General features: G+C 34.4%; 1 long non-coding RNA gene across 1 annotated transcript; it reads right to left on the bottom strand.

The window, feature by feature from the left end:
- Positions 1-1,572: 1,572 nt before the first annotated feature.
- Positions 1,573-22,399, bottom strand: LOC127848775 (uncharacterized). Its single transcript, XR_008034759.1, has 4 exons — positions 22,259-22,399; positions 4,040-4,191; positions 3,109-3,236; positions 1,573-1,698 (listed from the first exon to the last, which is right to left on the bottom strand). It is a non-coding gene; the product is annotated as an uncharacterized LOC127848775 (long non-coding RNA).
- Positions 22,400-23,185: the final 786 nt, after the last annotated feature.

Raw genomic sequence — 23,185 nt, 5'->3', positions numbered from 1 at the left:
AGCGGAAACATGAAAAACCGCAATTTTTTGAGATGATTCAGGGCCGTAAATCAAGATTGTCTGGTTCAATATGGAAAATTATCGAACTTGCCTAGATCTTATTGCCTTACACATTTTTATGAAGTGTGGTAAAGATCCTATGACAATGCTCGAGTTATTGAATTGAAACGAGAAAAAACGCAATTTTTCAATGATTCAAAGGCCGTAACTCAGGAGTGTCTTGGTCGATTTGGCCGAATATCGAACTTGACCTTGATGTTTTTGCCTACACATTTTTATGAAGAGTGGCAAAGATCTTTGGTATTTGCTAGAGTTATTGAGCGGAAACCAGATAAAACCCAATTTTACGATGATTCAAGGGCTGTAACTCAGCAGTGTCAGGGTGTCAGGGTGAATTTGACCGAGAATCGAACTTGAAATAGATGTTATTGCCTTACACATTTTCATAAAGTTTGGTGAAGATCTGATGACAATTGCTAAAGTTATTGAGCAGAAACAAGAAAAACCCAATTTTATGATGATTCAAGGGCCGTAACTCAAGAGTGTCTAGGTCAATTTGGCAGATTATCGAACTTGACCCAGATGTTATTGCCTTACACAATTTCATGAAGTTTGGTGAAGATCTGATGACAATGCTTGACTTATTGAGCGGAGAACTAAACCGGGACGGACTAACGACTGACTAACTGACTGACAAACTAACGGACGGTGCGATTTTAATATGCCCCCAGAACCTATGTTATGGGGCATAAAAACTATTTGTTTTGTTATTAACACACAAGTCAGCAACCCCTACAACATGAGGGCTAGAATATACACAATTTTACATAATTGGACTATCAACAATCTCCTACATACTGAGGACTACACCTTTGAAAATCCCTTCAATATTTTCAGTTATACTCCACGCATGAAGAGAGCAAGACTGATGGATGGATGGAAGGACAGACTGACTGACAATGCAGTTACTATATGCCTCCCTTTTGGGTCATGAGAAATACAGAAAGCAAATGGATACTAGAATATGGAGCTGAATTGTTCCAAGGACACAAATAACAACAACTACACAAGACATTTGTTAACGGAATTTGTGAACACTGACTAGAAAAAAAGCATTATCTCACCAAATCTATTCTTGACTAACACTGGGAAATCTGTCTCTAAGGGCTCTCCTATTCCGTATATGTTCTCAGCCATGACCCTGAACTTGAACTTGACTCCAGTCTTCAGTCCAGTGACTATTATGGACTTGCACATCGGCATGCCAGGCACCTTTTCCCAGAAGTACAAGCCCTCCTGAATTTTTCTACTGTGTAACCTAAATCAAGAGTACATTCCATAATCGGTTTACGTGGCAACATCTAAAACTTGAATATTGTTTTCAATTGAATGAAATAGGTAACTTAAGAGATATTGTTGTGTCAACACTAACACAAATATATTTTCTGTCATTAAATAAGTTCAGTTTAAATCATTGAAAATGATTTCTAAACAAAATATGCCCAAGAACAACAATTTCATTTTCAATAGTTGTATTCATGGTAAACAAGCCTTAATCAAAGAATAAAAATTGTAATTAATAAGACTCAAAGATTATTGGTTAGTTTCCTTTGTCCTGAGGTGGTTTCCAAGCCAATTGGCAGGAGTCCGCAAACGCATCACTGACCTCCAAAGGACCGTCCGGGGGTCCAGGCTTGTCTGCAAAACAATTTGACTATTTGTTAATTTTATGAAGAGGCTATTAGTAACAACACAGAACACTAGCACAGCAATTATGGTTACAACAAGAGATGTGTTCGTCAGAAACACAATGCCCCATATTGCACCGCTTTGAAATATTTTTATTTATTGACCTTTGACCTTGAAGAATGACCTTGACCTTGAACTTCCACCACTCAAAATGTGCAGCTCCATGAGAACAACGCTTTGAATTTTTTTTTTGACATTTTACCTTGAAGGATAACCTTGACCTTGAACTTTTACCACTCAAAATGTGCAGCTTTATGAGATACACATGCATGCCAAATATCAAGTTGCTATCTTCAATATTAAAAAAGTTATGGCCATTGTTAAAGTTTTCGGACAGACAGACGCCATATATTTGACATTTGACCTTAAAGGATGACCTTCACCTTGACCTTTCACCACTCAAAATGTTCAGCTCCATGAGATACACATGCATTCCAGGGTTTTTTTTCCACTTTTTGGGAAGATAGCCCATGGCTTTGGAATTGGGAATTTTATCGGCATTTTCATGAAATTGGGAAAATAAATTCATTAGCCATTTTTTTTTCCACACGAAAAGTCCACTGATTAGGGAAATACTAAGTTATACATAACTCTTTATAATCATTCAAATGAAAAGAACAAAATCATATAATACTTTGTTAGATGTAATTGAATTAAAATTGAGATAATAAACGCATAAGACACTTCTTTCTAAAAAAAAAAAAAAAAAAAAAAATTTTTTTTTTTTAAATTGGGTAATTTTTTTGCCACATTTTGGGAAAAAAGTATACTTTTTGGGATTGGGAACATAGCCGAATTTCGGCTATAAAATCGGGCCAAAAAAAACCCTGCATTCAATTATCAAGTTGCAATCTTCAATAGTGAAAAAGTTATAGCCAATGTTAAAGTTTTTGGACGGACAGACAGGCGCCATATATTAGACATTTGACCTTGAACGATGACCTTGACCGTGAACTTCCACCACTCAAAATGTGCAGCTTCATGAGATACACTTGTATGCCAAATATCAAGTTTCTATCTTTAATAATGCAAAAGTTATGGCAAACGTTAAAAGTTATTTTTCGGACGGACGGACAGACTCACATACACACATACTGACATACACACATACACACATACTGACATACACACATACTGACATACTCACATACTGACTGATGGACAGTAAGTTCGACTGCTATATGCCACCCTACCTGGGGCATTACAAGACATATTATGCAAATAAATAATATATCTTTGATAGAGAAATTATTAGCAGTTTGTTAATTTTTTATCAACTCAGATATTTATTGTTGCTTTTGACAATTGCCAGTGTAGAAACTTGAACTTGCTATTGAGACATTGCAAAATTTAACATACCAATAACTAAGACCGGAATATCTGCAGAATCTCTGCCATGTTCGTTTTCAACAGTCACAAGGTAGTTTCCAGTGTCACCATGATCTGCTTTTGGGAGCTCTAGTGTAGTATAGTAATGAGGTGCGAGCCTACAATATAAGTCAACCAAAATACATTTGACTAACAATAACATGTGTTGGAGCTAATGGAAGTAAAGATAGGTTTGCAAATTGTTAATATTTGATGGTTAGTTGAGAACTAGAGCCTAGACATGGTAAATGCCCGTCTGGCCGTTGGAAATTGCCGACAAATATTTCAAAAAGCCAAAAGTGAAATGCATGAGCGCCAGACTTACTGTCCAATATTTTTTGCTTCCTAAGATTGCAACCCCTTTGCAGTTTTCAAAACAACATTATTTCTTGATTAATGGTTCCTGATATTTCCGGAAATAAAAAGGTAATTCTTGTCAAATAATGTATCATTATCAACCGACATAAGAACACTGAAGAAAATATAAAAATCCGAGAATGATTCCAACGTCAATGGAGCTTCTCGAGTTGTCGCGAACTTTGGCGGTTGTATACGATTTTACATGGCGCTGCACAAAAAAATGTGCTTCTAAGATGGCAGACAATAAAAAGAAATAACGAAGCTTAGCAGAAATGACAAGTAACCATAGCATTAACAACGGGCATCATATAATTAATATTTATTTTATGTGAAGTGCATGTCATACATGTACAACGATGAAGGATACGTTTTACTTACAAAAAACACATTTTAATTAGAAAGTCAGTGGATTAAGTATTATTTATAAACCGTTTAGGTAATTACATGTACAATTACCTTTGTTTCACTCTGAAATGGTTAAACATATTGAATGGGTTACTGGTTTAATATAATTGAAAACACTAAACTGGTCCCAAAGATTTAAATACTAATAGATAATTACCCTTGGAATGGGTTTTCCTTCTTTAGCCCAGATGACAATGGGAGTTGGAGAACCGGTAATGCCCAGTTTCATTGTAAGTGGCTTCCTAGCACGTACACGAACTTCAGACACTCCGAAAAGAGTTGTGGTGGTCAGGTGAACCTTTGGACGCTCTGTAAAACAGCAAAAGGTAAATTAAATAGGTAGCTGTTTTCAGAGTTAAAACATGCAAATTTCTCTATATCAGGGTATTTGTCCAAAATTGTCATGTTAAATGAGATAATATATGTTAAATGCAGTCTTCACGGTAATATATTTCAACCACTAGCCCGGCATATGATGCTTTATTAGAAACAGACAAAAAATCCAATAGCCCAACTATATAAATTATTAATTTCTAGTAGCCCGATTAACATTTACCCAGTCCCGGGCTGTCAGGCTTATAGTTAGCGTGAAGACTGGTTAAATGTGAACTTTGCTTCTTAGCATTATCAATATTTTAAATCCATTTTTCATGCCTAAATTTTTGTTTTATAGTGCATTTTCAAATGAGTTGGAAAAAGCTTATCTGCAGGCTCAGAGTATTTTTAAATTTATTTATTTACAAATGGTAATCATTACCTTGGTTTGATTTCAAACATTTATTGCTTTCAACCAACTCCTACATTGAGGATTTTTTCCAATGACATAGAAAATATTTATCATATTATTCAAGTCACAAATACTCTGACAATTAAACAAATTAAGGAATATCACTTTCAGGATACTTTTAATATAATTAAAAAAAACACTATAGTATAGGAGGACTTTTGTTTCACAATTGTTTTACATACTAGAACTCACCAACAATCATGAACTGTGAGGACTGTCCCTTTTGATTTCTTACACATTTTGTTTTACATTAGTCAATACACAACAAACTCCAACAATATGAGGACTTTACCATTTGATAACTTAACATGTTTTTTCATAATTCAACATACAACAAACTCAATCAATATGAGCACTGTCCCTTTTGATTACTTACACGCTTTTTTAACATTATTCAACACACAACAATCTCAAGCAATATGAGGACTTTAACTTTTGATAACGTTCACATTAGTTTTTTCATAATTCAACATACATCAAACTCCAACAATATGAGGACTTTCATTTTGGATGACTTACACACTTGTTTTACATAATATTATATACAACAATCTCAAACAATATGAGGACTTTCCCTTTAACACAACAAACTCCAACAATATGAGGACTTTCCTTTCTGATAACTTACACTCTTGTTTAACAGAAATCAATGTACAACACACTAATTTTAGATTTTAATTAAAAACAAAATCAATCACAACCTTAGGGCTGGAACACAAAATATGTACAAACTTTCACAATATAATTATAAAACATTTGAACTTGTTCGACATTGCAAACATATGTTTCAACTCACAAAAAAATAAACATGGTAGGCATCTACACATTATTCCAGCATTGATTTTTTTTGCCCAAAATTACAGCCGATAGTCGGCTGCTTCCCAATTGCAAAAAATGACGTCTTTTCCCAAAAATTGATTAAAATTTCCCCAAAAAAGACAAAATTTTCCTCATAAAGCCAATAAGATTAAAATGTAATTTATCAATAATTTTCGAACGAGTGCCGATCGAGCTTGTCGAGTCGTCGCCGAACGACAACTAACTTACGTATTGTTCGCGAATTTAGCCGAATACAATTTTACGTTACTATCCACATCTCTCTCACTATTGCGGAGGATACCGACGAGAGTTGATGTATCCAGATTGTAAACGCCTGTTATTTTACACACGTTCAAGATGGCGGCAAGCAGAGGAGAAATTTGCGATGAGCGGCGAAAATGATTTGACATTCAAATTAAAAACGGATATCATATGGTTATTACGGAATAATTTAATGCGTGTGTCCATTAACGCAAAATACAACGTTTGAGATAAAAACAACAAATATTTATTAGAAATCTTCACAGTGAATGTGCATCACGGAAATCAGTGTTGGGAAATTGGCATAAGTCTACCTAAAGATGAGTATCGTTCGAAAATGGAAAGAGACAAACATGATATAATTTATATGTTAGTAATTCTGTGTATAATCAGATTCATATGCATATTCTGCTTTATTATGTTTGTCACGCTTTACAGTTTACCGAAATAGCATTTAACGGAGGATGTCAAGTGCAAGATGTTGAAAGGTAAAGAAATGAAATAAATTAGTTTAACTCCATTTAATACATCATTGACATAGCAATACCACTAAAGCGTTTTTTTTAAAATATTTGTTCATGTTTTCACCATATGATATTTAATTTAAAAAATACTGAATTAAATTCTTACTGTTAAAGAGGTTATGATTAAATGGTATAATCAAGAATCTATATAGATTATTGCAAGTTCAATATGCATGTGGAAGGATATTAACTTAACATCGACTTCATTGTAAGAACACATTAAATTAGCACTTTATAATATAAAAATGCTGTCAAACATACTTCAATAATTTTAATTCTGTTCTTATAATCATATTTACAATTTTTCCCAATTTCATGGTTTATCGCGCTATTTTTCCCAATTTCATGGTTTATCGCGCTAATTTTCCCAATCTAAATGGCACAGGCTGTAACAAAAATAAATAAACAAGAGCACCGCCTTGCGGGTGCAGACCGCTCATCTATTTTCTTTTTAAAGGTGAAGGGACTCGCATTTTCAATCACAAAGAAGGGAGGAGTGGAGTGAAGAGGGGTGTATAGTGTGGGGTTGTGGACATTTATTACATTATCTTCCAAAAAGCGAAAAAAAAAAAAAAAAAAAAAAAAATCGTGGGGGGGGGGGAGGTTTGGGTGCGATGGTTGGACGGTATTTCAAACATAACCGTTTTAAAAAAAATGGGGGGGGGTATAGTGTGAGGGTGTGGTGATAATTTGTGAGATGATCTTAAAAAAAAAAAAAAAAAAAAAAAAATCAAAAAAAAAATTGGGGGGGGGGGTGGGGTGGGGGGGTGGGGTGGGGGTATAGTGTGAGGGTGTGGTGGTCATTTGTGAGATGATCTTAAAAAAAAAAAAAAAAAAAAATTAGGGGGGGGGGGAGGGGGGAGGGGGGGGAGGGGGGGGAGGGCACGGGGGATGGTTTGGGTGAAGTCTATTGTGGTATGTCAGGTAAGAGTAGTTTCATCAAAGTATCAATCACATCTAATCATAAATAAAGAAGTTATGGCAATTTTAGCAAAATTTAATAATTTGACCTTGAGAGTCAAGGTCATTCAAAGGTCAAAGTAAAATTCAAGTTGCCAGGTACAGTAACCTCATGATAGCATGTAAGTATTTGAAGTTTGAAAGCAATAGCCTTGATACTTCGAGTGGATCGAAACACAAAATTTAACCATATATTAAAAGTTACTAAGTCAAAAAAGGGCCATAATTCCGTAACAATGACAACCAGAGTTATGCAACTTGTCCTTTTACTGTACCCTTATGATAGTTTGTGAGTGTTCCAAGTATGAAAGCAATATCTATGATACTTTAGGGGTAAAGTGGACCAAAACATAAATCTTAACCAAATTTTCAATTTTCTAAGTATAAAGGGCCCATAATTCCGTCCAAATGCCAGTCAGAGTTACATAACTTTGCCTGCACCGTCCCCTTATGATAGTTCATAAATCTTGCAAGTATGAAAGCAATAGCTTTGATACTGTAGGAATAAAGTGGACCTAAACACAAAACTTAATCAAATTTTCAATTTTCTAAGTATAAAAAGGGCACATAATTCTGTCAAAATGCCAGTCAGAGTTACATTACTTTGCCTGCACAGTCCCCTTATGATAGTTAGTAAGTGTTGCAAGTATGAAAGCAATAGCTTTGATGCTTAAGGAATAAAATGAACCTAAACACAAAACTTAACCAAAATTGTCAATTTTCTAAGTATAAAAAGGGCACATAATTCTGTCAAAATGCATGCCAGAGTTATCTAACTTTGCCTGCCCAGTCCCCTCATGATAGTAAGTAAGTGTACCAAGTTTGAATGCAATAGCATTGATACTTACTGAGAAAAGTGGAACTAAACGCAAAACTTAACCAAAATTTTCAATTTTTTAAGTATAAAAAGGGCACATAATTCTGTCATAATGCACGTTAGAGTTATCTAACTTTGCCTGCCCAGTCCCCTCATGATAGTAAGTAAGTGTACCAAGTTTGAATGCAATAGCATTGATACTTTCTGAGAAAAGTGGACCTAAACGCAAAACTTAACCGGACGCCGACGCCAACGCCAACGCCGACGCAGACGCCAAGGTGATGACAATAGCTCATAATTTTTTTTCAAAAAATAGATGAGCTAAAAATCACTGTTCCAGATCCACTCACCCTGCGTGGCAAGAAGGCCCAAAATCTAATCGCCCTGCAGTTTAATCTCCTTGCCCTGCATTGCTTTGAACCCGAAAAAAAACGAACTTCTGAAAACAAGCAACCAGGCCCAAGATGAAAACATCTTGGTTTGTCTTTCTACGGTCAATTAAACTCATATGGTGTTGAAACCGGTTTACAATGGACATGATTTTAACAATTGAGGATTAACAAGTTTTTGAAAAGTTTACACACAAAAAAACTCCTTAAAACAGAGGTTTCCACTTTTTGAGAACGAATGCAAATGTTGTATGGAAATTATTAATAAGCTCACAAGGTCCTACATAATGAGGACTATACATTTTGATGACTAGCCCACGTGTTTCTCAGAATTCATGTAACAACAAACTCCAATTTATACTAAAAACTTCACTTTTCCATGGATATCACATATATGAGGTGTAATGGATGCCTGTCCGCCGAGAGGTCACGCGTTCAATACCCACAGTGGAAGCGTTTTTTAAATCTCCCATAAAGACACCAAGTAGTGGTTCTAGTCCAGGAAACGGACTCAGCATTTGGGAAACGGCATTTTAAGGAGTCTGAGGCTTTCAATGCAAGCAAGCTAAAATAAATAGGTTTGAAACTGTCTGTTATGACCTAAAGATTTTTGCAAATTTATTTTTAAAACTTGAGATATTTGCAAAAATAAAGTTGTTAACTGTGTGTTTATATTATGTCTACCCCATATGTAATCCCCTTAAAACCCCGTTGATCCTGCACCCGGTTATACTAGTACCATCAACTTAAGAGTCTAAAATAAGTTTCAGCTTGAGTGGCTCATCAGCATGTACACAAACTTAGGATGCTTCAAATAGAATTGAACATTAGGGGTTCTGCAAAAAACAGCAAATAGTACATTTTAAAGGTAGTTGTTTTCAGGGTCTGCTCTTTGTTTGTGTTTCTCTAACTTTTTTACATGTATAAGTAGTAGGTGCAAGTAAAAATATTATTCTACACAAATATAATTTATTCAAAACAAGCAAACTTCTCTATTTTGTTTGTCCAAAATGTTCATGTTAAATGAATCAAATTATGTTTGATTAAAACTTTGCTTCTTGACATTATTAATATTTTAATTCAATTAATCATGCCTCAATTTTGTTTTAAAGTGTATTTACAAATGAGTTTGACAAGCTTATCTACATGATCCTTGAAAAGCTTATCTGCAGGCTAATTGAAAAGATTTTCTGCAGGCTCAAAGTATTTTTTCGGCGTTAGCTGTATACGCCAGCTTTTCACCTTACCTGACCTTTGTAAGTGTCCAATAAAATTCAAATAAAATTTCCCGCGGCTAGGTACGAATGAATGCACTTCATTTATTCCATTGGCTGATTTGAGTACCGGTATACCACCAGAACATTGGAAACATATCCGCGTCTTTGTAACACTGTTCTACTGCATGAAACAATTTTATCTCTAATGAAAAGGCTCAATAGATAGAACAGTTTTACACTCAATTCTCGACATCAATACAGTTTGTGCGTGCACCTTTTATTTTCATAGAATTACCAGCGCAAAAGCTTTTTATACTTAAAGGCTATGTTCTCATATTTCGTACTTACTTCCATATTCCTGTCAAAATGTAAACTTGTAAAAGTATAAAGAGCAGTGGAAGCGAGGCCTCACTTTAATGGATTGCATTTGAACCCGCGAGGTATCGAGTTTATATACAGGTCATCACCGAAGTTCGCGGCCATCGTTATATAATAAAGACGCTATCAGTGAACTAGGTGACCTGGAATTTTCTTATTTACCAGAAATATGTTCAATGAAGATATTCAGCAATATAACTATGGTATGTCAATAATAGATTCTTAATGTGTTTTCAACAATACAATGATAAATATTATTTTTGATTAATTTAACAATAATTATTCCATCATATTGACTAATGCATTAAGCATGAGCGCGATGATTCTCGATACAGTTAATAATCGAATCAAATGGCAATGCCCGACAAACCACTAAAACAGGTGTATTCGAAGAACGCGCCTATAAATACGGATACTTCGCGTGTGGCCGGTTGACTCATATGTTTTCATTTCACTTTCATTCTTCTTTTGGTTTTCTGTTTTGTTTCTATAGGTTTATGACCAGCAATATGTAATAATGTAAAATAAGCCGCGAAAACTCCGCGTAACATCCCGTACTGCGTGTGATGCAGCTATGAACTGCACAGAAAGACATTCGCTATCCTTGATCTCATTCATTGAACTATCAACGCCGTATATCTTTTTAAAGATATTTCTTGTTTAATGTATTCATTTACAAAGGTTTCATCACCTTGGCTTGATTTCACACATTTATTGCTTTCAACCAACTCCTACCATGAGAACTTTTTTCCAATGACAAATAATATGTTTTACATATTATTCAAGTCACAAAAGCTCAGACAATTAAACAAATTATAGAACTTGACAGTCAGGATATTTTTTACTTAATTTTTGTCAAAACAACTATACTATAGGACTTTTGTTTTACAATTGTTTTACATACTATAACCCTACACACCTCAACTGTGAGGATGCCTTTTTGAGGCTTAAAAGGGCCTTTTCACAGATTTTGGCATGTTTTGAAGTTTGTCACTAAATTCTTAATATTGATAAATGTAAACATTTGATCTTAAGTTATCCAGGAAAAATCAAGAATACAATTTTAAAATGCAAAAAAAGGTAACCCTCCGCAGGGCTCAAACCACTGACCCCTGAGTCTTGGAGTAAAAAGTCTCCCATTTAAACCTCTCGGCAATCCTTTATACAATGTCGGATTCATTTTATACTTTATATAACCATTCCTCGTAGTTTCACAGAATATAACAACAACAACAGAACTCTCCGAACTATTAATTTGTTTCACGTTGCAATGCTTTATAATTTTCAGGTTTTTAAACCATCAAAAGATGCATATAATGACTATTTAAGAGCATGGTAAATGTTCAGAATTACACATGTACTGTTTTCTCACAAATATCATAACCAAAACGAAAATTTGTGAATCTGAAACAACTTTTTTCAATTTTGTCAATTTACCCAAACGTGAACAGGCCCCTTTAATAGGATAAATGTTGAATTCGAAAATTAAATATATTTTTTAAACCTTTCATTTTGGAATTTTTAGGTCACATTTGGGAAAAATTTATCCTTTTTTCTATTTAGAATGTTGCAGAATACCAGCCCCAGTTTGGATGAAAAAACACACTGTTATGTCACGCTATAAATCAATAATTTTAAACTTTATATAATGGCAATAAAAACTGCAAGTATGTCGGAATAAATTCTTGACATGTGGGGTGTTTTGCTATTCCAAATAGTCAAATGCATCTAATAATACCATATAGTATGAAAGTCACATGACTGTTAAATACTGCAAGATTATCATTTTACAAATGAATTCGATCTGGATGAATACAGATCTGATACATTAAGAAACAGAACAGTTATTTAGAGATGTGTTGGGGCAGTATTTTGTTAAAAGTATGCTGTACATGTTAAAATTATCCATCTTCCCAATTACGCTGCCTATTTTAATCAATTCTAAACTTACTTAACCGTGATTGTCATTCGTAACTTAAGAGATGAGGTAACATATAAACATGTTGGGACTGTTGCAAAAGGGAAATGTGTTCGCAGCTGACCAGTATAATGTTTAGATACTTACACAATTAAAATATTGTTTGTTTGCAGTATTGATCTAACAAGAATGTTAAGATAAGGTATGTTTGCTACATTTTCAAGTTACAAAATATCCTACAATGTTAGGACTTTACCTTTTGAGTACTTACACAAGAGGTTTGCATCATTCACTTCAAAACAACTCCTACAATGTGAGGACTACATTTTGGGGAGTAAAACGAATGCTTAACAGATGTCAACTCACTACATCTCTCGCAATACAAGGACTGCATTTTGTTGAATAAAACAGATGTCTTACTGACTTCAACTCATATTAAATTGCTACAATATGAGGGCTACAATCTCTTAACTAACACAATAGCTTTGCAGAAAACAACTTATAACAACTCAGGGCTGTTTTTCCTGACTTTGTGAAGCGGCCCTGGCCCCTCACTTTGTGAAAAAATGAGTCGCGAACTTGTCAAAATTGTGAAAAATTGAGTCGCGACCTTTTCAAAATTGTGAAAAATTGAGTCGCGAAACTTCTTAAAATTGTGAAAAAACGAGTCGCGAACTTCTTTAAATTGTGAAATTCAAAGTTCAATGCATTAGCATAGCTAAAGCATGTTAAACACTTGAATATTATCAAAATTTCCTTAAATAATGCAATAAAGGCATATTTTCCTTCTATGAATACTGTATTTGATACAATAACAACACATATACATATATCTGATTTGCAAAAAATTATTCATGTACCAAATGCAACTAAAATACCTGGTCCCAACAATTCTTTACCACAGGAATAACATTTATAAACATAGAACATTTCAAGGGCACATAACTCAGACATGTTCTGGACTTTACAGCTTTAGAACTCTGTTCTTTTTACTCTTGAAAATGTCAATAATTCTCTCAATATCTGAAGAGGAAAATTCCTTCTTCATGATAATTTTCATGTTCTGTGAGCCTGACCCTTGCCAGTGCATGATGATCTCCCTGGGAGGTTGTCATTTGATCTGAAACATTAGGTATACATTGAAAAACAGTACTTTTGTAAGAAATGTAAACAAGTTATTTCATTTTTCACATTTTTTCACAAAGCATAAATAGACTACATACAAAGTTTGAATCATGAATATGTGTCATGAATATGCATTTAAATGAAAAAAATATATATGAAAAAACCACATTATTACATGTACTTTAACCAAGATTTCCAATCGTAAACAGATACGAATAACAAGTCTCGGTAATCAATACTAGGGGCCGTTTTGACTAGGGGCCGTTTTGACTAGCTTCCATCAATACATAAGCCGCGGCAGATACTTTCACTTTTATCAAATGACTTTCCTTATAATGTTATCAATGTGCATGTTTCAAATCTTACCCTTCTGTAGAAAGCTTTTGATTCTTTACTGTTATCCCAAATTTAAATAAATCGGGATTATTTTGCGTTTTTTTTAATTTTCTTCGTGTAGTAGAGAGCGTTCGGCGTCGCCATTTTTCGGCGTTAGCTGAATAAGCCAGCTTTTCACCCTGACTTGACCTTTGTAAGTGTCCAATAATACTCAAATAAAATTTCCCGCGGCTAGGTACGAATGAATACACTTCATTTATTCCATTGGCTGATTTGAGTATAACACCATAACATTGGAAACATATCCGCGTCTTTGTAACACTGTTTTACTGCATGAAACAATTTTATCTCTAATGAAAAGGCTCAATAGATAGAACAGTTTTACAATCAATTTTCGACATAAATACAGTTTGTGCGTTCACCTTTTATTTTCAGAGAATTACCAGCGCAAAAGCGTTTATACTAGTAGCTATGTTGTCATATTTAGTACTTACTTGCATTGCATTTCAACCCGCGAGGTTTCGGGTCAACTCCCGGCCATTTGTGAAAGTCAGAGTTTATATACAGTTCATCACCGGAGTTCGCAGAAGGGGTTGCGATCATTGTGGTACACCGGTCTTACTGACAATAACGTACTGACTGTAATGCATTGCATTCCAATCCGCAAGGTATCAAGGTCAGTTTGCGGTCAGTTGCAGAAATCTTTATATAAACGCCGTCTCGTAAACTTTGTGCACTTGAAGTCTGTTTTGATCAGAAAGATACTAAATAAAGATATTCGGCGATATTATTGTGGTATGTCAATCATCGATTTTTAATATGGTTTTAACATTTGCATGATAAGGACCAATTTTGATAAAAATAATTAGAAATATTTATCCATTTAGACCAGTTTATTAAGCATGAGCACAATAATTCACTATACTATAATTATGCAATTAAATAAGATTCGAGTATTGCCGGCTGACCTATATGCAATCGTTTATTTTCATGTTTCTTGTGTTTTTCTATTCTGTAAATATAGATATCTGAGTAATAATATCACATAAAGCAAAATAAGCCACGAAATCTGGCGCAACACCCCGTAATTGATTTGCTTATGATGTAGCTAAGAACTGCGCAGAAAAAGGCATCCGCTACTTTTTATCTCATAAAGATAACTTTTGATCGTTCATAAACATCGACCACAATCAACGCCGTATATCTTTTTAAAAGATATTTCTTGTTTATAGTGACGTTGCTGGGCAGAGCTTTTACTATTTACGCCGGTTTCACCGGTTACACAACACTTTAAAATCGATTAAAACAAGCAAACATCGGTAACGCGAGTTAAGTTTTTCGCGAATTCGGAATTAAAAACGAGGTTATGAAACTTATATTTCTCCGAAATGGCCGTTTTTGACAGTTTTGAGCACAAAAAGTCCGTTTTTCACGATTTAAAACGGCCGTTTTTGTAAATATTCACGGCCATGTCAGGTTTGTGAATTGGCCGTGTCAAAATTGTGAAATGTCCGTCCACGGCCAATTGCAAAGAAGGAAAAAAAGCCCTGCAACTCTCAATTTACTCATACAATAAGAGGACTACATGTACCTTTTGAGGACAAACAAATGTTTTACAGAATCAAACTCACAACAAACTCCTACTGTGTGAGGACTTTACATTTTGAGGAATAATCCCAATACCAATAATTTACAGATTTCAACTCACAACAAACTCATGCAATACGAGGACTAAACCTTTTGATAAAATATACACATATTTGTATTGTTTGAGATCATTCAATATGATGACTTAACAAGCACCTTTAGAGGCCAGGCACACATTTTTAATATTTCATGTACCTATACAAACCTATTGTAGAGGTCACTGACTGTAGGTATTATGTGGATTAATAGAACCCGATAGTACATGTAATAATTGTGTTAACACAATATTACTTGTTGCACGCATGATAGCTATTTTGTATGCACTCGATAGCTAAAGCTAACAAGAGCACCGCCTTGCGGGTGCAGACCGCTCATCTATTTTCTTTTTAAAGGTGAAGGGACTCTCATTTTCAATCACAAAGGAGGGAGGGGTGGAGTGAAGAGGGGTGTATAGTGTGGGGTTGTGGACATTTATTACATTAACTTCCAAAAAAGCGAAAAAAAAAATCGGGGGCAGGGCGGGGGGGGGGGGGATGGGGGGAAGGGCGATGGGGGGGGGGGATTTTTTGGGTGCGATGGTTGGACGGTATTTCAAACATAACCGTTTAAAAAAAAAAATTGGGGGGGTGGGGTATAGTGTGAGGGTGTGGTGGTAATTTGTGAGATGATCTTAAAAAAAAAAAAAAATAAAATAAAAAAAAAAAAAATTGGGGTGGGGGGGGTGGGGTGGGGGGGGTGGGGTGGGGGAATAGTGTGAGGGTGTGGTGGTCATTTGTGAGATGATCTTAAAAAAAATAAAATAGGGGGGGGGCGGGAGGGGGGGAGGGGGGGGGAGGGCACGGGGGACGGTTTGGGTGGAGTCTATTGTGGTATGTCAGGTAAGAGTAGTTTGGTCAAAGTATCAATCAAATCTAATCATAAATAAAAAAGTTATGGCAATTTTAGCAAAATTTAATAATTTGACCTTGAGAGTCAAGGTCATTCAAAGGTCAAGGTAAAATTCAACTTGCCAGGTACAGTAACCTCATGATAGCATGAAAGTATTTGAAGTTTGAAAGCAATAGCCTTGATACTTAAGAAGTAAAGTGGATTGAAACACAAAATTTAACCATATATTAAAAGTTACTAAGTCAAAAAAGGGCCATAATTCCGTAACAATGACAACCAGAGTTATGCAACTTGTCCTTTTACTGTACCCTTATGATAGTTTTTGAGTGTTCCAAGTATGAAAGCAATATCTATGATACTTTAGGGGTAAAGTGGACCAAAACATAAATCTTAACCAAATTTTCAATTTTCTAAGTATAAAGGGCCCATAATTCCGTCCAAATGCCAGTCAGAGTTACATAACTTTGCCTGCACGGTCCCCTTATGATAGTTAATAAGTGTTGCAAGTATGAAAGCAATAGCTTTGATACTGTAGGAATAAAGTGGACCTAAACACAAAACTTAATCAAATTTTCAATTTTCTAAGTATAAAAAGGGCACATAATTCTGTCAAAATGCCAGTCAGAGTTACATTACTTTGCCTGCACAGTCCCCTTATGAAAGTTAGTAAGTGTTGCAAGTATGAAAGCAATAGCTTTGATGCTTAAGGAATAAAATGGACCTAAACACAAAACTTAACCAAAATTTTCAGTTTTCTAAGTATAAAAAGGGCACATAATTCTGTCAAAATGCATGCCAGAGTTATCTAACTTTGCCTGCCCAGTTCTCTCATGATAGTAAGTAAGTGTAACAAGTTTGAATGCAATAGCATTGATACTCACTGAGAAAAGTGGACCTAAACGCAAAACTTAACCAACATTTTCAATTTTCTAAGTATAAAAAGGGCACATAATTCTGTCAAAATGCACCCCAGAGTAATCTAACTTTGCCTGCCCAGTCCCCTCATGATAGTAAGTAAGTGTACCAAGTTTGAATGCAATAGCATTGATACTTTCTGAGAAAAGTGGACCTAAACGCAAAACTTAACCGGACGCCAACGCCGACGCTAAGGTGATGACAATAGCTCATAATTTTTTTTCAAAAAATAGATGAGCTAAAAATGAAGTTGTTTTTCAGGCACTTTTTCAACAAACAAAATGAGACAAGGGAGGGAATTTTTGTTTTATAATTTATTTAAGATCATATTTTATTGTGTTTTTTAAAACTATTTTTCTATATAAACCTTGAAAAACATTATCAAACATATCAAAAACAACCTACAGATTACTTACAGTTTTAAGTTTTTATACTAACACAGTATGTATTTTAAAAATATTATGATTTTCAGTTACAACATAGCTCGATCAAAATGTGTATTGCCATGGATGTTATTTCTTTTATAATTAAGAAAGCAAATTTATTCATAAAACTCGTGTAACAAATTCGCTCTTAAAACTCACACTCAGTCTCTTTCATTTCAAAAGGTAATATTAAAATTTGCGTTTAAATTTAAAAAAAATGCTTTAAGACTTTAAATAAGTGGTGACATATAAGTGGTGATGGAACATGCTTAAACACACCAAACAACATGTCACCACAGGGCCCTCGTTTTTCGAACCCCATTTCCCCCTTAAAATATTATACTTTTGTCCCCTTTTTCAGCTAAAAATTCCCCCTCCTAATTTTTTAAAATACTTTTATACCTATGTTGCCAGCTGGTATCGTACTATTGACCTTTGATTTTATGTATATTCATGCAAATTACATTAACATATAGCTTTTTTAAGTGTTGAAAAGTTGGTGAAAAGATCTTCTAAAATTCCCTTTTTGCCCAAAACGACGCGAAATTCTCCCTTCTAAGGGCCCCAGTCCCAATCACCCAAAGTGAAGTAAGGGCCCTGCATCATCACTTAATGATGCTGTCAAATAGAACTTATCCCAATTTTGGGACATATATACAGCCATAGAGACATGGCTTAAAGCCTCCCACTTCCATTTATGGAAAGCAATGGCAATTGATATGTGAAGCAAATATCGAGCTGGGTACATCTAGAATAAATGTCTTCAGAAAATTGACATCTTAGAACCCTGTAATGTACATGTACCAGTCTCCTCAACATCAAACTGAACAAATTTTCCAAAACCCAGACGGCACCATTTACAATAACATAAAATTCAACAGTTTTAAAAGTCATTTATGAATCAAAAAACCTTTTCAAGAGATTAAATAATGTGTCGTCTTTACAGACAGTATATCCAATGACTCCAATATCCAATAACGCTTTCATTGCTTTGACATCAACTTCAAGGGAATTTCTGGTCAGGAAGGCTTTCCCAACAAACCGAATGTACACAAAAGTATACAGAATTGTACATCTGCCAGATTTTTCAGCCAAGTTAAAATGTAAACATGAATATTTTTTTTGTTATAAAATAATTAAGGAGCAGGCCATAATAAAACAAAGCAGCACTGCCTGAAAACTAAGTCATTACTTTTTTTTCCCTAACCCAATTTAACCAATGTTTAAATATATGTCATTATTGATTACTTATTACATGCAATCTTAATAAATCGCATGCAAACGTTATAACTATTGCATGGCCAGGTAATAGCTATCTCAGGTGCACTGATTAGATACAGCTAAAAAAATATTTCGTATGTCTTATTTATGCCACTGTAGATTTTTGTCATTAAATAAAAAATATACCAAATCAGTCACTTAATTAAAGATTTTTTTTGGAGATTGCATGATAAGAAAGAAAGAGGCATAACACACTTAAAATTATAAAAGTTGCATCTGAGCAGTGAGAATTTTCGACTATCTGACCAGTTTTTGCATAATTTACTAGTATATATCATAGAAACATTGTTATTTTACAATCATGAAAACAAATCAGATCACTATACATCATAGTCAATGATCATATTGCGTCTTTACAATTTCGAAACTATGTTCTCTGTAATTGTATTTACGTCTTTAATATGATACTTTAAACGTAGCGTGGAAAGAAAACAATTTAAATTTAGTTGGCCCTAGTCCCTTTTCCGCTACCCTAGTGTTGAAACATACCCTTTGCCCCTGAAACTTTGATGACAGGGCCATAGGTTTGTGTAATGTCGCGTGTGTATCTTAAACATGAATAATGAAAAAGAAAACAAAAGATTGTGAGAACATGCTGTGGCTTAGGTTCAATGATTCAACACCCACACATACACCAGACACCTTTTTTAATGGATGGGTCCAGAGGGGCATGGGCTTTGAACTGGATACAAATCATTTATGCTACTTGTAATGTGAAACAAAGCCTACTTGTTGCTAAAGGCTAAACAGTGATGGTCAATCTTAAATTGAGTGTTCGCAGCTGACCGGTATAATGTTCAGATACTTACACACTTTTTTATGCATTTCAATCAAGAATGCTAAGGTAAGGTATGTGTGTTACATACTTTAAGTTACAACACCTCCTACAATATAAGGACTTTAACTTTTGAGTACTAACACAAGAATTTTGCATAATTCACTACAAAACAATTCCCACAATATGAGGACTACATTTGGAGGAGTAAAACGGATGCTTTACAGACTTCAGTTTACAACAACTCCTACATACTTGAACTCATATTGAAGTGAATATGAGGACTATAATTTGTTGACTAACACAATTTCTTTGCTGATACCACTCATAAAGACTCTCCATATACTCCAACAATACGAGGACTTAACCTTTTGAGGACTTACATGTTTTACAGAATCCAACTCACAACAAACAAACTCCTACAGCATCAGGGCTCCCACTGTCATTCGCAATTGGCACCAAATGCGAAAGTTTTAGAAAAGTGGTGATAAAATCTTTCAATTTGTAAAAACAACTGGCGCTTTAAGTCAATTGTATGTTGAGGCCAAAAGAGCAGTCTCTGGCATTGTTTGCCCCATTTACAGGTCATGCAAAGTTAAAAATTTAAATGGAAAGTTAGGAGCCATTAGACATTGAAATTGTTCATAGATGATTCCTTGATTAATTGCCTTGACAAGTTGTGCTATTTAAATATGCTTCTGCAAATTTAAATGAATCATTAATATGGCACTCAAGAATAAGAAAATGGGAAGAGGTAACCTCTGCTAAAATATAGCTGTTTTCCTGGCACTAGCAAATTGCCAATAAATAAGGGACTCGTGTACAGGTCGGTTTTGGAATAGCTGATGTTAAATGAGATTTTAAATGATTTAATATATATATATATATATATATATGTATATAAATTTGTAACAAAGTATACATTTGATACAACATTAAATTGCTGAATATTTACAAGGAAGTGAAAAAAGATACTAAACATTACTGGTTTAATTACATTTTTTGTAAGATACTAATACACCTGTACAAAAAAATCACAATCATATGGTTTTATTTTACTTTTGTCTTAAAGAATTGAAATGCAGCCTGTTCATTTTTTTTTTCGTTAAAAATCGTGTCTTGTATTCAGCCCAATTCCAAATTGAAAAATGTATATATTTTTCCAAAATGGGACCTAAAAATTTACAATTGAAGTTTTCAAAAAAAAACATAAAAATATATTTTTTTCTTTATAGATTTCCAGCCATAAATATAACTAAAAGGCTCATATTTTTTTAAAGTGGCAAAATAAGGCGTTAATGTGTGGCAAAAGAAAATTTCAACCTAACCTAGCGAGAGCCCTGCAGTATGAGGACTTTATATTTTGAGCAATAACTAAAAAAAACAATATTTTACAGATTTCAACTTACAACAAACACTACATTATGAGGACTCAACCTTTTGATGAAATGTACACATTTTTTAGATTATTCAAGTCATAACAAATTATTTCAATATGATGACCTTGCATGCACCTTTAGATTTGTTTGCATATTTAAAATCTGCTATAGTGCGGGAACGTAATACTATCACATTCACATTATTGTAATAAGTATCACATACATTTTGTACAATGTAGTAACAATGGCATGCAAATGATAAACCACTACTGTACGAAAGTTAGCATGTAATATCGTTCGCATGCAACTGTAATAGATACCGCTAAAATAGAAAAAATATGTGTAACAATTATGCCATTGTATTAAAGAGAATATTAAATGTTCTCTTTATAATCCAATTTATTTAAAGCCGCACACAAGGCGTTGAAGTAAGCTCAACTTTAAACTGGTCATCTCACGTAAATAAAATTAGTAAAGCAAGCCAGAGTTTAGGATTCTTAAAACGAAACATTCATTCTTCTAAAATGGAAACTAAGGCAGCGGCATATAACAGCATTGTTAGACCATCCTTGGAATATTGCTCTAGTGTGTGGGACCCTTACCATCAGAAAGATATTGATAAAATTTAAAATGTTCAGCGTCAAGCTGACAAATTTGTAACGCATAATTACAGCAAGACACAGGGCACGGTCACAAAATATAATTAAGGATTTGAATTGGAATACATTGCAATTAAGAAGACAACAAGCTAGAATCATTTTGTTCTATAAAATAGTGCATAATCATGTTGGCGTCAATCCCCTTCACTATCTCACTCACTCCATACATTAGACACTCACGCCATCACCATCACATGGCATACCAAATACCACCAAGTACAGCTGATTACCACAAATTTTCTTTCTTTCCAAGAACAGTTGTACAATGGAACACACTTTCATCTATGTAGTCAGCGCTGATACGATCGCTGGATTTAAATCAGTGCTGTCTACATCAGTGTTCCTTCCTTATATCACATGTTTCTGCTTTTATCCTGGTTTTAACTTGACTAATATTCTCACCACATGCACAGTTGTATATGTATATATTTAAGTCTTAAGGGCTTAAGGTGTTAGGTTTTGCATCTTTTTTATCACTGTCGATAGGATTTTCCTGAGTGGATTAAGTAACTTGGGAAACCTATCAATCTATTTCTTTTTAACCCCCCACGCATGGCTATAATGTATATGTATTGAACATAGCCATTATTATAATAGAAGAAGAAGAAGGAGAAGAAGAAAGAAGGTGTCACAAGGAAAAAACATGATCATAAGTATTTAACCAAGATTGAAAGTCGGGGATATTTTTTTACTTTTTGACCATAAATATCCTATTATGCGGACATGTTACACTGCTTATTTTCAGGTACATTCCGTAACTGCTGTGTCTATGCAGACCTATTTCGAACTACGACCGGAGAGCCAGCAAGCGCTTGGTTTGTTTACCTACCTACATGTATATATAAACCGGTATTCTAAGTCGCGAAAACGTATTACCTTCTTCGTGGACGAAAATCAGCAGTCAGCACGAAGGAAGATTTGGGTATTTTGTGTTTCTTTTGCTCTTTCGGCTCCGGTAGAATCCAATGTGATTCTTTTCCGCGTCAGAATCACTTGTCGCGACTCTTTGACGAAAATTAGTGTAGAGGTTACACTACACTAACATTGACGAGTTTGAACAGCCGCACACGATTTAACCAAATATATTTGCAAGCACGATTCTCAATAAAAGCTCGATAAGACCATCGATTATTTAATGTTGTACAATTCTTTGGAAGCTAGTATTTATCCTAAAATGAGAATAATCATTGCCATTTAATTAACCGTTTTCTTTAATCTGATAACAACTGTTTGTGGCAACTAAGCTCAGACTTTAGTGTTTACGCAAAAGTCGACAAAATCCATCACATACAAAAACAAAATGACAATAAAATGATTACAGAAATTATTTGATCTAATAAAAGTTCAACACCCGATACATTGTCTTTTTGAAAGGTGAACAGAAAACACAAAACAACAACCATCCTGCTACAATATACAGAAATTGAACAATAACCAGAAAAGCCATTTGAAATCTAAGCACAACCTCATCAACTGCAGGTATTACGTGAATCTTAAAATGAAGAAAATCTTAAAATGAAGAAAATGAACTTTTAGGAAAATATATTCAGAACCAGACTCTGTAACTAAAAATAACTCTTTCACCGTGAGACATAAAAAGCCGAATAAGCGCCTTAAAATTAGTGATATTGTTTAACCTCCCAGAAGTGTCTCTAACGACCTCAGAATTCATCGTTTCATTCACGTTCATTTTTTCGGCCGATTTTCAAAATAAAAGTGTCCATTTGTTGGAAATTGTATTACAATTGCGACAATATAAAATAATTTATTTTAACTTGCGAAATAAAATCACCAGATTTCGAC

The sequence above is a fragment of the Dreissena polymorpha genome, chromosome 10 (assembly GCF_020536995.1).
Source record: "Dreissena polymorpha isolate Duluth1 chromosome 10, UMN_Dpol_1.0, whole genome shotgun sequence".
NCBI classification, from domain to species: domain Eukaryota; kingdom Metazoa; phylum Mollusca; class Bivalvia; order Myida; family Dreissenidae; genus Dreissena; species Dreissena polymorpha.
This window is presented reverse-complemented; position numbering and strand designations above follow the sequence as displayed.